This window comes from Saimiri boliviensis, chromosome Y, assembly GCF_048565385.1.
Source record: "Saimiri boliviensis isolate mSaiBol1 chromosome Y, mSaiBol1.pri, whole genome shotgun sequence".
Lineage (NCBI taxonomy): Eukaryota > Metazoa > Chordata > Mammalia > Primates > Cebidae > Saimiri > Saimiri boliviensis.
This window is the reverse complement of record NC_133471.1, coordinates 8874206-8891208: the sequence shown is the minus strand read 5'-3', so window position 1 is coordinate 8891208 and position 17003 is coordinate 8874206.

The following is a 17003-nucleotide window of genomic DNA, read 5'->3' as shown; positions in this document are numbered from 1 at the left end:
CAAAGGATATGAACAGACACTTTAAAAATGATATAGATATTTTTAAATACCATATTCCAGTTTTAAAATTCCACTTGTATCCATATATAATTGCTGATACGTAGGACATCAGTTGACTTTTGTCCATCAGCAATCAACTTTGCTTTTATCTCTGTCCATTCTGTTCAAGGCGTGGGATGGTAGGTTCTCTTTCAGTTTTAACTTCCAAAATCATGGCATGAGATTATCAGAACAATGGATTTCAGAGATCCACGGGGACCACAGGAGAGGTCCATGGACACCACTATACAGAGAGCACTTCAGCATCCTGCGCTGCCCCAACAGCCTGTAGGGGTCACACAAAACCCCAAAGGATTATAAATTATTCTACTATAAGAACATATGCACACAAATGTTTGTTGCAGCACAGTTTACAATAGTAGAGACCTGGAACCAACCCAAATGACCATTGATGATAGACTGGACAGGGAAATTGTGGCACACATACCCCATGGAATATTATGCAGCCATCATAAACGATGAGTTTGTGTCCTTTGTAGTGACATGGATGAACCTGGAAGCCATCATTCTCAGCAAATGGACACAAGAGCAGAATATCAAACAACACATGTTCTCACTCATAGGGGGGTGTTGAACAATGAGAACACATGGACACAGGGAGGGGAACACTACACACTAAGGCCTGTTTGGGGGAAACAGGGAAAGGACAGCGGGGGGTGGCGAGTTGGGGAGAGATGGCATGGGAAGAAATGCCAGATATAGGTAATGGGGAGGAAGGCAGCAAATCACACTGCCATGTATGTACCTATGAAACAATCTTGCATGTTCTTCACATGTACCCCAAAACGTAAAATGCAATAAAATAATCCCACCTTTTTGGACCTTCCCCCCATGTTCCCCACACAGATATCTGGCACCTCCACAGTGATGATTAAGCTTTGTTCTCCTCAGGTTTCATCCAGAAGATGCCACTATGGCTACAGGACACCTGGGGGCCATGCCTAGGTAGGACACAAATCTCCTTCTCTTCAGGACTCACCTGGGAGAACCCTCAAGGAACACCTAGGGGCTATGCTGATGCAGCCTCAGGACACCAGAAGGTAAGTAAAAGCTTAATGTATATGCCCCGAGTGCAGAGGAGGGAGCACTGCCATGCTTTACTTTCTCATGTTGTTAAGGATTTTTGGGGTGTCACTTTTCTGGCAGGAAATCTTTCTGGCTATTGGCACCTTTGCCTGAGTTTGTTCTCACCTGCTGAATTTGTTCTGCTCACTTAGCCTGGTAGGCTGCACTTGGCTCATTCTAAGGGCCTGGAGTTCATGCCTGCCAAGGGCAAGTCAGGCATGAAATGTGGAGGGGTGGGTGAGCAAGTGTAGGATCTGGCTACTGCACAGTCAGACACACCGGCTGCTGCAGTGGGGTGGGCAGCTCCAGGTGCCAGCAGGGGTGCTGGCTCTCTGCAAGGCTGTGGCTGGACCAGACAAACCACAGGCAGCTTCCACAGCTGGCACTGGGGAATATGGTGGCACTCGGAAGCTTGGAGGTGACAGGAACTGCAAGGCCCCAAAGAAGAAGTCACAGCCTTGGCTGGGGTAGCTCCCAGGTTGGTGCTCCCCAAAATACTGCAGCTCTTCTCTCCTTCTCTTCACTCACAATGTGGCAAGCAAGGGGCACGTCTCAGCCCTGTTTGTGTTATAGGTCTTTTATCCTTGCCACTGGTGGATTCCAAGTTCTTGTTCTGCCATCAGGAAGAATGAAGTACACAGACAAGAGGGTGAGCAAGACAAAGAGAAGCTTTCATGAGTGATAGAACAGCTCAGAGGATACCCACAGCAGGTAACTCCTTTCCACAGCTAAGGGATCTTGAAGAGTGTTAAGCTCCTAGTTGAGAGGGTAGCGCCTCTCTGCAGCTGGTCATCCCATTGTCTGCTCTGCTCTGGCTGAAACTGGGGCTTTTATGGGCCTCTGAGGGGTGGAAGTGGATGCCAGTTGGTCTGTGTGTGGCCATGGGCAGGCCTGGAAAGGGCACCACAAGTTCCCAGCATAACTGGCAGCCCAGCCTACAGCCTTCAGGACCTCTCTGGCCTGAAGTTGGGGCCTCATCAGGGACCTAACCCCTTCTTCCCAGGAGTCTTTCTGACTCCTGCTGCCATCCGTGGAACCGTGCTTATGGTAAGGGTCACCTACAGGCCAGCACCAAGCCACCCTCAGCCCACCCCAGCACTTGTCTGTGCCCAAAGTACAGAGGGAGCCAAGGTGGCAGGGGGCTGGCATGTAAGCTCTTCCCCTAGCATATGCACACCTCGGCAGGCTGTGGTAGCACCTGGACTCACCCCCAAACCCCCATCAGATTACAGCAGGTGCTGAGAGCCAGAGGCCAAGTAGTGGGAGCAGACACCCCCAAGCCTCTGGGGGCAGGTAAGACCCCCCTCCCAGGCCCCTGAGAGTGCAGAATGCAGAGATGACCAAGTCCTGTGCTTGGAGGGTCTGGCTCCCACTCACTCCATGGAGCGTATAGGCAGTCCCAGGTGCACCTATTTGCAGCTTGGGGTGGGGGCTACAGGTCCTCGCTGGGCCCCTCTTTGCCTGCCCCTTCATTCCCAACAGGGCTGTTCCCCTGACAGCAGACAACTCAGCCCAGCCCCATCGTGGCAGCTCCCAGGACAGTGGGCTCCAAGGGGCTCTAGCTTGTCTCTGGCTCCTGCTGGCTCCATGGAGTGCAGCACTGCCCCAGGCCCAGCTCTGCCTCCTCCCTGCACCCTCTCCATGGTCGTGTTGGGTGAGAGCCCCAACACAGGGCTAGGGTCTGGAGCAGCAGTCTCTGGACCTGGAATAAGGTCCCACCCAGCCACAAGAGGTTGGGGGCAGCACGTTTGGCTGCCTCTGGGACTCAGGGCACAGGGGACACAGGGCACAGCCTGATGCTGCCATCAATGTTATGTTTATTTTATTTTACAAAAGTGTCCCTTCGTTGAGGGTTTGATACTCATCATCACAGCAAGCCCAAGTGTGTTTTTCCAAATTTGTGTTTGCTTCTGGGGGAAATATTGGTACAGAGAAAAGGGAAACCCTGAGAGCATCACAGCGAGTCCCCTCAGGGCCTCCAGGACACACACTCTGCAGACTTGCTTTTATTTGTGTCTCATTGGCTTATTCTCACAGTATTAAACTGCTTGAGAATATTGAAGAGTATGTGTCTTAAAACTCACAACATTATTTGAAGTATAAATAGTATACTTATGTCTGTGAAAAGAATTTTAGGCAAAATAAATTTAAACACATTTCATTTGTACAAAAGAATGATTCATGAATTGAGAAGCTCCGAAACAGAAAACATGTTTTGGGCTCCACATTCGCAGAGTGAGCAGAGCTTTTAGAGGTAGAAGCTAAGTGAAGAAATAGCCTGATTGGCTCCAGCTAGATGACTGCCTGATTTGGAGAATGGTTCTGTGGGTATCCCTAGCCCTATAGCCAACCGACTGCTGGGCTCTTTGTGATTGACTTCAGTTGGTTCGTTAATTTTTTTAAAGTGAGTTACTAGAAATGCATCCAGGTTAAGTTTGTGTTTCCTTAGGGAAGACCTTAGTGTAATGACCTCCTCCTTATTTGCTTTAACATGTCAAAACCATATTTCATTTTCATTTTACTTTCCTGGCATTAATAGAAGTAAACTGACAACATTTTTGTTGTCATTCACAAAGCCAGTTTAATTGGCAGCGTATTTGTAATGTTACATAAAAGAACGTGTGTCTTACAATCACTGTTATCTTAGATTAGATGAAATATGTTAACTCTATTAAGCTTGTTATTAAACTGTAACACGAATTGAGTTCTCACTTTTATCCTTGGCTTTGGCCATTTAAAATACACTCAACTGTCACTTGAGGAGAGGCTTCTTTCTGAGAAATGTGTCATTAAGTGCTTTTATCATTGTGCAAACATTATGGAGTGTACTTGCACAAACCCGGATGGTATAGCCTACACCTAGCCACACCTAGCCTATATGATATAGCCTGTTGCTCCTAGGGTACAAACCTGTGTAACATGGTACTTTACCAAATAATATATGCAGTTTTTACTACAATGGGAAGTATTTGTGTATCTATTTAAACATATAAAATAATGCTTTGAACCATGAGGTTATGACATGATGTCTAGGCAGAAATTTTTAAGCTCCATATAATCTCATAGGACCACCACCTATGTATGTGGTGTGTAACCATAACATCAGAATTAATTAAAAAGATCAGCTTACATTAAGCTATGAACTCAGATGGTCCTTGGGTCTTTTCCGCTGGGAGATCTTTAAGCACTGTTCCAAGCTCTTCTATGCTAATATTCATAGTTTCCTTAATTTAGAATCCATTTTGTTAATGTGTATTTTTACTAGGAAATCACCTGTTTCTTCTAGGTTTCCAGTTTGATACAGTTGATTTCTTATTTGACCTTTGATTTCTCCTCTCTTACTAGTTTTATACAGAATTCTTGATTCTATATACTTTTGCACTCTCTTTTTATGAGCAACAAATTTTTAAAATATATTTTTTAGCTTTTCTTAATGGAAGAATTGTCCTGTTTGATAATTTCTCATGACCCAATGATGATCTTAAATAATTGTTAATTAACCTCAGCTTAATAGACTATCTTTTTCAGGACCCAACTGTTAAAACTCTGTCACATGACATGTGTAGGTTATGTTCATAACCACAGAAAAGAAAGCAACATAGAGAAAACAGAAGTGGAATACACAGACAGCTCCACTGGTTACAGCCTGGATTTGTCTTTAGGGAACCTAATTTGAACAGTTGGCAGCCTAACATTGGCTGATGCTTGGCAGCTATGATTGGTTTGTCCTCAGCTATTTGTTAAAAAGACAAGATTTCTAAGTCAGATTCTCAGTTTGTTTATATGCTAAGTTAGGTTGTAGTCCTTTACAAAACTCTTTGGAAGGCTTCATAAGCCCAAATTTAATTTAACAAATCACCACTTTTGGTCAGCCTTTCAATTTTGAGAAACTGACCAAAACTTTGGGCATTGATACCATGAGACAATTCTCTGTCATCATTGTAAATGGATTTACTTGGTCTCAGTATAAAGTTCAGAAGTCCTTATTTGGTCTCAGTTCTCATTGTGCAATAGCAGAACAGTGAGTTTTGTAAGATGGGAAGAAGGAAACAGAACAATGGAAAATAACAGCTGATTGGTTATATAAACCAAAAATAAAATTCTAAGGCCCCCAGCCACCTTCTCTCAGCCAAGGGGATTCCAGAGTTAACCTGAAAATGTAGTTCAGGCCATTATGAAACAGGGGGCTGGACATGCCTCTTTATACTCCTCCATCAGTAACATCAACACAGACCTAAGTCTGTTAGGAAAGGTGTATAATCTTTTTTTTTCTCTGAAGCCTGCTACTTCAAGGCTTCATCTGTATAATAAAACCTATGTCCCCACAACCCTTTATCCACCCAGATATTCCTTTCTACAGATGATAACTCTTTAAACTAATTGCCAATACCAAAATTTTTAAATCTACCTGTGACCTGGAAGCTCCCACCCCTTGAGTTTTTCCACCTTTCCAGATCAAACCAGCATAAATCTTACATGTATTGATTGATGTATTATGTCTCCTTAAAACGTATAGAGCAAGCTGTAACCTGACCAACATGAGCAAATGTTATCAGGACCTCTCGAGGCTGTGTCACGGGTGTGTCCTTAACCTTACCAAAATGAACTTTCTAATTTGACTGAGATCGGTCTCAGATATTTTGGGTTCACAGTTAATATCAGGTTATTTCAGGTTACTTTTTGCATAAGGGTTAAAGCAGAGGGGACTTCCTTAGGCTAACTCAGGTAGACTGGAATGTAGTCTTTTTCAAGAAAAAATGACTTGTTTAGAAATTTATCTGCTTCCTTAAAGCTTCAGTTTGGTTGCGTGGCATTTAGCATCACTGACTCCATTCTGGTTTGGCCTGCTCTGTTGTGGCCTACTGCAGGAGCCCAGTCCAGAAAAATGGCCTGCCATAATTTGTTTGATAATTCTCCCCTTTTGGTCAGGTTCTCACCTAGGCGAGAGTGTGACCCAAACACTGGACATTAGTAGTATTCTCAGTTGCCATCGTTTTGGTTTCTGGTCTCAACACGTCATTTCAGTAAAGTCATTAAAACTTTCTTCGATTATTCTTGCCAGCGGCAGCTATCCGAGTTACCCTAAGTTACCAATTGTGAATCCATATGTATCTGCAGCAACTTCGGTTCTTGTATCCTCAGGAGAAAGAATTGCACTAAGGGATATAAGGTGGAAGAAGAAGCCAAGGCGAGTTTTAGAGGAGGAGTGCAAATTTATTTTTAAAAGGCTTTAGAACAGGAAAGAAAGGAAAATTCTCTTGGAAGAGACCCAAGAGGGCATCTGAAGGTCAAAGACAGCATTGAACCTTGATCCTAGGACTTTATAGGCTCACCTCTTTCCCATAATTCTTCCCTTTGTGTGGGCTGCCCACATTTGCAGTGAGCACTTACAGTCTGTTTAGGAAGTTGTAAGTATGCCCATTTAGACTTTCTTCTCCTTTCTGATGGAGTATCCCCGGAAGGTCATACTTCACCATTTTGTCTCTTAAGCATCCTCTATAGTTCAACAATGTGTAGTCAATCACTAATCAATAATATTTCTGAACCCAGTGAGAATTCATGGCACACAACTTTGTATCAGCCGATTCCTTGTCCTTCTTTTTGCTTTAAAAACCTGCTTGTAACAGAAGTTGAATGGAGCTTGTATCTACAGACATTTAGTTCTATGTCTTCTGGGTGGGTGTTTTTATCTTGGCTCAAGTAAACTCTGAAATTCTGTTTTGTGCCTCATCTTCTTCCTTTAGGTCAACAATATGAATATACTTTAACATGGTACATTTATCCCTGATGAGCTACTTCTGTTGTACAATCAAATGTAAGGAAGTGTCAATGAAGAAGCAGAATCTGTAAAATCTTTGAAGAGATTTAATCTGAGCCAAATATGAGTGACCATGGCTCAGACGCAGCCCTCAGGAGGTCCTGAGAACATCTACCCTAGGTGGTCAGGGTGCAACTTGGTATTACACATTTTAGGGAGACATGACACTTCAATCACATACATTTAAGAAATATGTTGGTTTGATCTAGAATGGCAGGACAACTCGAAGTGGGGTGGGGGTTTCCAGTTTATGGATAGATTTAACATTTTTCTGTCTAACAATTAGTTGAGTTTATCTGGATACCTGGGATCAATAGAAAGCAATGTCTGGATTAAGATAAAGGATTGTGGACACCCAGATTCTTATTTGCAGAGGAAGTCTTCAGGCAGTAGGCTTCACAGAGAATATGTTTTAAAATGTTTCTTATCAGACCTAAAGTCTGTGTTGATGTTAATGTCAGAGAGGTATGATGAGGCATATCCAACCCTCACTTCCCATCATGGCCTGAAACAGTCTCACAGATTAAATTTTAAACAGCCCTGGCTGAGGAGGAAGTCCATTTAGAAGGTTGGGGGAGGGCTTAGAATTTTATTTTTGGTTTACAGAAGTGTATTTTGCTTTTAATATTATCAACTGTATTTCTAGACTAACAAGATTTCCTAGGATCATTAAATACTCTTTTGGGATTTTATTACACAAATAAGGCATAGATCCCATGTTATCATTACCTTCATTACTAGATATATTGACATCACTTCAACTGAATTTTGAAACCTTGCGAAGTTTTGTTGTACTGGAGTGAGCACAGAAGGTCAACACCAAGACAAAAGTATGCCAAATTGCAGGGTGTTTATTGCCGGCAGCCATGGAGGACTCATGCCTCTCCAACCTGTGACCCCGAAAGGAGGGTGTCAAGACCCTTTATACCCTTAAAACCACCTTGGGAGTGAGGGTGAGAGGCAAGGAGGGGGTGAGGGGCTTCAGACATTCCGAAGGCCAGGGGACTTTGGACATTCCGATTGTTACTCAAGTGGTTTACAGAAGTCAAGATAAGCGTTAGTTTACACATTGTCTGGATGTGGTGGAAATTGCAAACCTTAGTTACTTATTATAAGTCCCAGGGGCCAAGATGGCCTGGTTTTGGACTGCTTGCCTGCCACATTAGGGTTACAGAGAGCAGTTTTAACAGAAAGCCGAGGTATGGTCTAGGTATGCAGTTTTATGGGGCTTTTACCATGTCACAGTTTGAGCTTCTAATAATTATTTGTGATCCCCTAAAAGGTAGATTACATTTTTCCTCAAGACATCGCAATATCTAAAATCACTCATAGAATGTCCTTTCACTTTTTTTATGTAGTTTCATCAATTTCTCTAAAGCATCACTGAGGAAATTGACTTTGAATATCCCTTTAAACTCTTCTCACTCATAGATGGGTGTTGAACAGAGAACACATGGACACAGGGAGGGGAGCATCACACACAGGGGTCTGTTGGGGGGAAATAGGGGAGGGACTGTGGGGGGTGGGGAGTTGGGAAGAGATAGCGTGGGGAGAAATGCCAGATACCGATGAAGGGGAGGAAAGCAGCACATCACACGACCATGCGTGTACCTATGCAACAATCTTGCATGTTCTTCACATATACCACAAAACATAAGATGAAATAAAAAAATTAAATTAAATAAAAACTCTTCTATTTTAGAAAACATCACAAGAAAACATTGAATGACGGTGGTCACAAAATCTGTTTACGTATTTCCTTTCTCTGAATATTTTTTGCAGTGACAAATATTTGTTTCTGTTGTATTACTGTAAAAATGAATGTTTGGAAACAAAATAAAGACAAAGATTTATTACAACAGCTGATCCAGTAACAATAAATCAATTTGCCATTTGACCCTTTTCTTTCTTAAAGACAGAGTCTTGCGCTGTTGTCCAGGCTAGAGTGCAGTGGCACCATCTGGGCTCACTGAAACCTCTGCCTCCCAGGTTTCGGCAATTCTCCTGCCTCAGCCTCCTGAGTAACTGGGATTATAGGCACCTGCTACCACATCCAGCTAATTTTTGTATTTTTAGTAGAGATGAGGTTTCACCATGTTGGCCAGGCTAGTCTCGATCTCTTGACCTTGTGATCTGCCTGCCTTGGACTCCCAAAGTGCTGGGATTACAGACATGAGCAACTGCACTCAGTTCCCACCAACATACGCTTTTTTTTAAGTTGTACTTTTGAAAATGGTCAGCCAAGAATTGAAATAGTCTCAAAAATGTGAATTTTTTCCTGATCTAAGCTGACCGGATTTCTAGGGAGTGAACCTAGGACATAAACATACCACACACACACACACACACACACACACACACACACACACACAATGATTAATAAGTGTACACAAATGTGTTCTTTTAACATTAAAATGCAAAAGAGGCATTTATTTAGAATTATATATTACTCCACATTATATACCTGACAGCATCATGAATGTTCTTATTTTTTAAATATAGGACTAGTTAGTGTCAGTTACTACTACGATTATTACTACAAATAATTAGTTAACTATAGAAATGATTTCTGAACATAGAGTCTGAATTATTAGTACAAATAAACAGATGTTTGAAAAAATATTACAATGTTTTGAATAAAGTTATTATTTTAAAGTGGTTTTAGATTCACACAGAAATTTGGAAGAAAAATGTATCAGATGTTTTGTTAACATCTAACATCACTTTTTACAATTAATGACCAGATATTGATATGTTATCATTAAGTAAGCCCACGTTTTATGTAGTTTCTCTTATTTCTATCTTTTTCTATTCTGGGATCTCATGTAGGATTCCTACAGGACATTTAGTTGTCATGTCAGGTTCTTGTTGCTTGTGACAGTTTCTCAGATGTTCCTTCTGATAGCTTTGACAGTGTAAGAAAGATTGGTCAGGTATTGTGTACAATATCTCTCATTGTGGTTTACTTTGTGTTTTTCTCATAATCAGGCTGGGGTTATGGGTTTGGGGGAAGCAGATCAGATTTGTAGTGCTATTCTAGTCTCTTCATGCTCTTAAGATGCATTGTCACCATTAATGTTAATTTTCATCACCTGGCTGAGGTAGCGTTTTTAGGTTTCTTACTGTGAAGTTACTTTTTCCCCATGTCCATACTGTATGTATTCTTTTGGAGGAAATAAACCTGCAGAGCCCACACTTAAGGAGTGGGGAGTTAGCTCTACCTCCTTGACATCTGAGTGTCTACATCAGGTATTTGAAATTCATGTGTATAAGATATTTCTATTTGGTGCTTTGTGTATTTACTTAATCATTTATTTATAGCAGTATAGACAACCAGATAGTTACTTCAATCGTTTGGTTATTACCCAATTGTACAGTATTTTGTTGCTTTGATTTCCTACCTGTGACCATTGGGAGCTTTTTTCCATTGGCTTCTGTTTTCCCTTGAGACAACTGAATGTTTTGTCTCGTTTTGTTTAACAATTTCTTTCTGACACTTCAAGAGTATCCTGGCTCATGTATTTACTGTCTTGGCCCGAGTTTTAGCTATTTCTTCAAAAAGCACTGTTTTCCCTCATTAGAGAATAGTTTCAAGTACTTATATCTGGCAGGTAAATATGCTCATTGCATCTTCTCCCTCACAGCTGACAATGCAAGGAAATATATATGTGTGTGTGTTCTAACCTACATATACACCCCTAATTATAAAGATTTCTATGTGGATCCGTCTGTGTATATGTTAAGCTACATGTGAGTTTATACTGCTGTCTCTAATCAATGGACTCTGATCCATTATCTCAGGAATTATTCTAGCCTCCCCTGCCTTTCTTGTCTGTAAATTCTGACTCCAACAGCAAGAAGTGGATTCCAACATCTGCCATTTATTTAATCCCTTGTTCTAGTATAAACATTGAATTTCTTGTTGTTCATCCAAATTATAGGCTGTGATTTAATAATAAACATATGTTTGGTCTCTATTTACTGGAGCAGAGCTCTCAAAACCCTTACAATTTCTTGAGTGATAGGGATGCTAACAGTATATTTTGTTCTCATGTTTGATCTTTGATACTGGGTTCTGACACAGAGTTTCTAAATGCCTTATAAATCTCTTGGGTGATAGGAAGTCTTTTTTTCTGTTAAGCACTCTTGGTGGGCTCCTGGATGACTTCAGGAGGGGGCACAGTCACCAGAAATACCAAGCCATGATTAGAAGCTTGTAACTTTCAGCTTCATATCCTGACCTCTGAGAGGAAAGGGGGCTGCAGATTGAGTTAATAATCAATCTTTAGTGATAAAGCCTCCATATAAATCCCTGAAAGAGGTTGGAGGATCACTTGAGGCCAGGAGTTTATGGCCAGCCTGAACGACACAGTAAGACTCCATCTCTACAGAAAATAAGACAGTTGGGTGTTGTAGTGTACACACATAGTCCCAGCTGCTTAGGATTTTTTATTTTTTTTTTTCCTTAGGAATTTAAGGCAGAAGGATTCCTTGAGGCCAGGAGTTCAAGGCTGCAGTAAGCTAAAATTGCACCCCTGCACTCCAGGCTAGGGGACAGAGAAAGACTTTGTCTCTTAAAAAATCCTAAAAGATGGGGTTTAAAGAGCTTCTAAATTGATAAATATATCCATGTGTGGGGATCATAGAAACCCCAACTCCATGAGGACAGAGCTTCCACACTTGAGACCCTTCCAAACCTTGTTTTGTGAACCCCTTATCTGGCTGTTCATGTGTTGTTTTACCATATGCTTCATAATAAACTGGGGTCTTTCAGGTTGCGGTAAAAAAAATATTGTAGACTGGGTAGATTTTAAACAACATAAATTTGTTGCATATAATTCTGGAGCCTGGAAAAATCCAAGGTCTAGTCACTGGAAGATTCCATGTCTGGTGAGGGCTCATCCCTTAGAGAAAGTACCTTCTTGCCATGTCCTCATATGGCAGAATGGAGGAACAGGCTCCTTACACACTGTTTTATAATGGCATTTGTCCCATTCATGAGGGCAGAGCCTTGACGATGAATTACCTGTAAAAACCATCATTTTAGATGTTAGGTGTGAATTTTGGGGGGAGCAAATACTGAGATCATATTACCCAGTAAACATAAGTGTTTCACTGAATTTTATGAGCCATATAGCAAATTATTAATCCTGAGGAGGAGATGTAGGACTGTTCAGTTTGCAGCCAAGCCATGCAGAAGTGTGAGTGAACTGGGGATTTACTCCTTGTGATTGGCATGTGAAGTAGGGAACAACCCTTAAACTATTAGGTATATAATAACTCCAATAAACTCGTGTCATAATTGAAATATAGGACACCCAGCTGGTGTCCAGAAAATTGGAGAATTGGTCAGTATGGGAAAACCCCTCATACATTTGGTGTCAGAATTGAACTATTGAGAGTATAGATGAAAAACAGAATGTTTTTTTTTTTTTTCTTTTTACAGGTATAGTGGTTTCAAAATTGACTATTACCCCTGTGGGAAAGAACTTTATAACATAGAGTCCACTATTTATATACGGTCTATTCTGCTTTTAGTCTATAGGTTCTACTTACTTCCAAAGTGACTTAGGTTAGCACTTTCTGCTCATCACCTGCAGTGAGCTTTCCCATAAATTTGTAATACATTGAGATTCTTGGTCCCATTCTATATTTTATCATTGGATACTACTGTACCCTAAATAATTTGATTTAATTTGTATAGCTTGTGATTTATTTCCTGGGCTGTAAAATTCTACTCTTTTTATAAAATGCATAGTGTCAGGTAGCCACCATTAAAGTACCATACAGAATACTTCAAACTCCCACCCTATGTAACCACTGATTTGTTTATCTGTGTAATTTTGCCTTTTCCAAAATATCATATAAAATGGGGTGAAATGGTGGATAGCCTCTTCAGACTCACTTCCTTCACTTAGCAGTATACATGCAAGATTTACCCATGTCTTTGCATGTGTAGATAGTTTATTCCTTTCTGTTTATGAATAGTACTCCATTGCATAGATACACCCCGATGTCATTACGTATTCATCTACTAAAGGAAATTCTGATTACATTTTGATCGTTATGAATAGAACTACTGTCCATAATTGCATGCTGGTATATGTTTGAACATAACTTTTCAAAGCAATTGTCTAAATATAGGCAATTTAGGGGTGCAATTGTTAGATTATAAGGTGAGAGTTGTTCCGCTTTGGAAACAAAACTGCAAAAGTGTGTTCCAAAGTTACTGTACCATTATGCATTCTACAAGCAATGAATGACAGTTCCTATTCTTCAGCCTCCAACAACTGATTTGTCAGCACTCTTTTAGAGTTCAACACTTGTAAAGGATGTGCACCTATGTCATTGTTGCTTAATTTACAATTTTCTAATGATATCTTGAGCATCCTTTTGTATGATTATTTGCTATTCTTACATTTTATTTGGCCAAGTGTCCATTTAGATATTTACTTATTTTAATTGGGTTTTTAGTTATCTTATTGCTTCTTTATAAGAGTTCATTTTGTGTTATTATTATTTTTAGAGACAAAGTGTTGCTATATTGCTCAGGCCAATCTCAAACTCCTAAATTCAAGTGATCCTCTCACCTCGCCTCCTAATTAACTGGGATTATAGGCATAAGCCACCCAACCCAACTTCTTTTTGTATTTTTAATACAATTGTTTTCACTAGATTTGTATTTTGCAAATACTTTCTCCCAGTCTGTGTCTTGTCTTTGTTCTCTGAAAAGGCTCTTTCACAGAGCTGAAAATGTATTTTTTTTTTTTTTTTTTTTTTTTTGAGACAAAGTTTTGCTCTTGTTACACAGGCTGGAGTGCAATGACGCAATCTTGGCTCACTGCAACCTCTGCTTCCTGGGTTCAGGCAATTCTCCTGCCTCAGCCTCCTGAGTAGCTGGGATTACAGGCATGTGCCACCATGCTGAGCTAATTTTTTGTATTTTTAGTAGAGACAGGGTTTCACCATGTTGACCAGGATGGTCTCGATCTCTGGACCTTGTGATCCACCTGCCTCGGCCTCCCAAAGTGCTGGGATTACAGGCTTGAGCCACCACGCCCAGCCTGAAAACTTAGTTTTATAAAGTCTCGGTTATCAGTATTTTTTCTTTTGTGATTTGGCTTTTGGTATTATGGGTTAAACGTCAGCGCCAAATCCAAGGTCATGCAGGCTTTCTTTTAGAATGTTTATAGTTTTGCATTTCAAATTTCAGCCTATGGACTCTTGTGAGTGAATTTTTGTGTAAATTTTAGTTTGTGTGTATATTATTTTTATTCTGTATGGATTCCAAATAATTGTTCCATCACTACTTTTTGAAAAACACACGGGATAGTGAATTTCCAAAATGATGGCACTGTGTAAACGAATACTGAATGTAATTGATTTCTCAGGAGAGCCAGGAGAGGGCGCACATCCAATGATAAACTGTGAGCAAGAGCAGCCTCTGCTGAGTCCTGACGGCCACCAGATGGCAGGAGGCGGGAGACAAGAACTTCTTCCTTCAAGGCTCCAGGAGGGAGATTTTTTTAAATTTTATTTTTATTTTTTAAGATGGGGTTTCACTATATTGATCGGGCTGGTCTTGAACTCCTGACCTCAGGTGATCCACCCATCTCAGCCTCCCAAAGTACCGGGATTACAGGTGTGACCAACCATGCCTGGCCAGGAGGGAGATCTTAACTTGATGCTGTTCAGTGGTGAATTAAAACGTTCCTGTCCACAACTTGGAGTATAGTGGAGGCAGTCTTAAGAGTATTCTGCAGAGGAAGGGTTCATGTAGAAATATATAACCCTAAAATTCCACTGTTGCCATTGCACCCTGAGATCATTCTTGACATCCAATATATGTTCACACAATGGCCTCTAGTAGTTAATATCCACTAATTGGCCCCTATTACTGATGGAATCATGTCCACACAGTGGCGGCTAATGGAATTCGCACTCTTTTGGAGGTAATTGGTTTCACAGCTTTGGCTGAAATGGAGCCTCTATAATGAAGTTTGATGTCACCTCTATTTTCCTGGTATGGTATTGATATGTCTTTTTTCATAAAGTAATTTTATTTCCAGTAAATTTATACTTAGAGGAAACTTGTAATTACAGTACAAAATACCTTTCTCCAAATACCTATTCTCTCAGATTCCCCAGTGGTTATTCCTGTACCAGATTTGCAATTTCACACAAAATACTCTGCCGTATTTTACTCAAAGTTGGGACACTCTCCCAAGTAACCACCCTATAACCTCCAAATCAGGAAATCAACATGGTTTCTACCTGACAATCCAATCTGCCAACCCAGTTCGCTTTACTGCCTCTATCAACTGTGAGAAAAATGTCTCCTTCTCTTTGGATCCAGTTTTCTTTTCCTGGAACTGTTCCTGTGACTATCTCTCAGTTTCACAACCTTGGCACATCTAAAGAATAGAGATGAATCCAAACTGCTTCTGTTACAGTTTTGCCAATGAACCACAACATAAATGTTTCTCATTGCCTGAGGTAGTACCTGGAGTTCTTAGTCTCATGATCAAGAAACTTAAGGAATGCAGAAACCAAGAGTGAGATTGGGGTGAAAGTTTAATAAGTGAAAGAAGAAAGCTCTCCGCTATGAAGAGAGGATCCAGAAAATCATTGTAGATTTTACAGTTGAATGCAAAGACTTTTATAAAAAACCTATGAGGACTGGGTGTCTCATTTGCATAAGGCGTGAATTTCTGGTGGCTCCACCCTGACTTCCTAGTGCACCTGCTGGCCATTAGCCTGAGTTACTCCATATTGCTTTGTTCCCCTTACTGTGCGTGTGTCAGGGGATGGAATTTTCTATTGCAAGGATGTCTGGCCAAGTCACCTGTGTAGGCTTTCTTATCCGTGTGGCTGTGTGCATGTCTTAGGCAAGCCCCCTTGTGCACCTTCCCGTATCTGTGCCTAGAGGCTGTTCTTTTGTTTGAAAGGATTCGTATACCATGAAATATTATGCAGCCATCAAAAACGATGAGTTTGTGTCATTCATCCAGAGACATGGATGAGCCTGGAAACCATCATTCTCAGCAAACTGACACCAGAGCAGGCCATCAACCATCACATGTTCTCACTCAAAGGTGGGTGTTGAACAATGAGAACACATGGACACAGTGAGGGGAGCACTACACACTGGGGTCTGTTGGGGGAAATAGGGGAGGGACAGTGGGGGGTGGGGTGTTGGGAAGAGATAGCGTGGGGAGAAATGCCAGATACAGGTAAAGGGGAAGAAGGCAGCAAATCATGCTGCCACATGCGTACCTATGTAACAACCTTGCATGTTCTTCACATGTACCCCAAAACCTAAAATGCAATTTAAAATATGTATATATAATCATATAAATATCTGCAAGTTAGTAATTTTTGGTAGAACTTTGTAATAAATTCATCTTCTTAAAGTTAAAAAAAAATAAATTCATCTGCAGACCCGCCCTAACTGCCTGCCTGCCCGAGTTTTTTTTTTTTTTTTTTTTTTTTTTTTTTTTTTTTCTTTCTCGTTTCTGACTTCTGCTCCATTTCCTCCTGAGCAGTTGCAAACACTGCACTCCTCAGTGCAGCCCACCAGGAGGAACTCAGATCTACCCACTCGCCACAGGTGATCTCAACTTGATAATGGCAAAATACTCATTTAGAAACAAAAATCTCATTTCATTACTCTCCTGATTTAATGTTGCCACTGGATTTCCACTGGCCTTAGAACAAGGTCCATATGGCTTTCCATGGTCTCCTGGCCCATGAGTGCTCCTCCCTGCTGCCCTCTCCCATTCAGTAAGCCCCAGTTACCTGCAGTCCAGTTTGTTTTCAATTACAGGGACACAGCAGGCTCATGGGTGTCTCAGGAATTTTATGCATGTTCTCGTCACCCATGCACCGAGTGCCCAATCTTATGAAATTTTTTAAGACTTGGTCCAGCTAATTCTGTAAAGTCACAGCAGTAGAAAAGTTGATCATGTGTTTTCTCTAAAAATAAAAAAAAATTCATTATTTGTTAGATCATCTGTGAGTAATATCCCTAATTTATAAATCAGAGAAATAGTTAAATGAA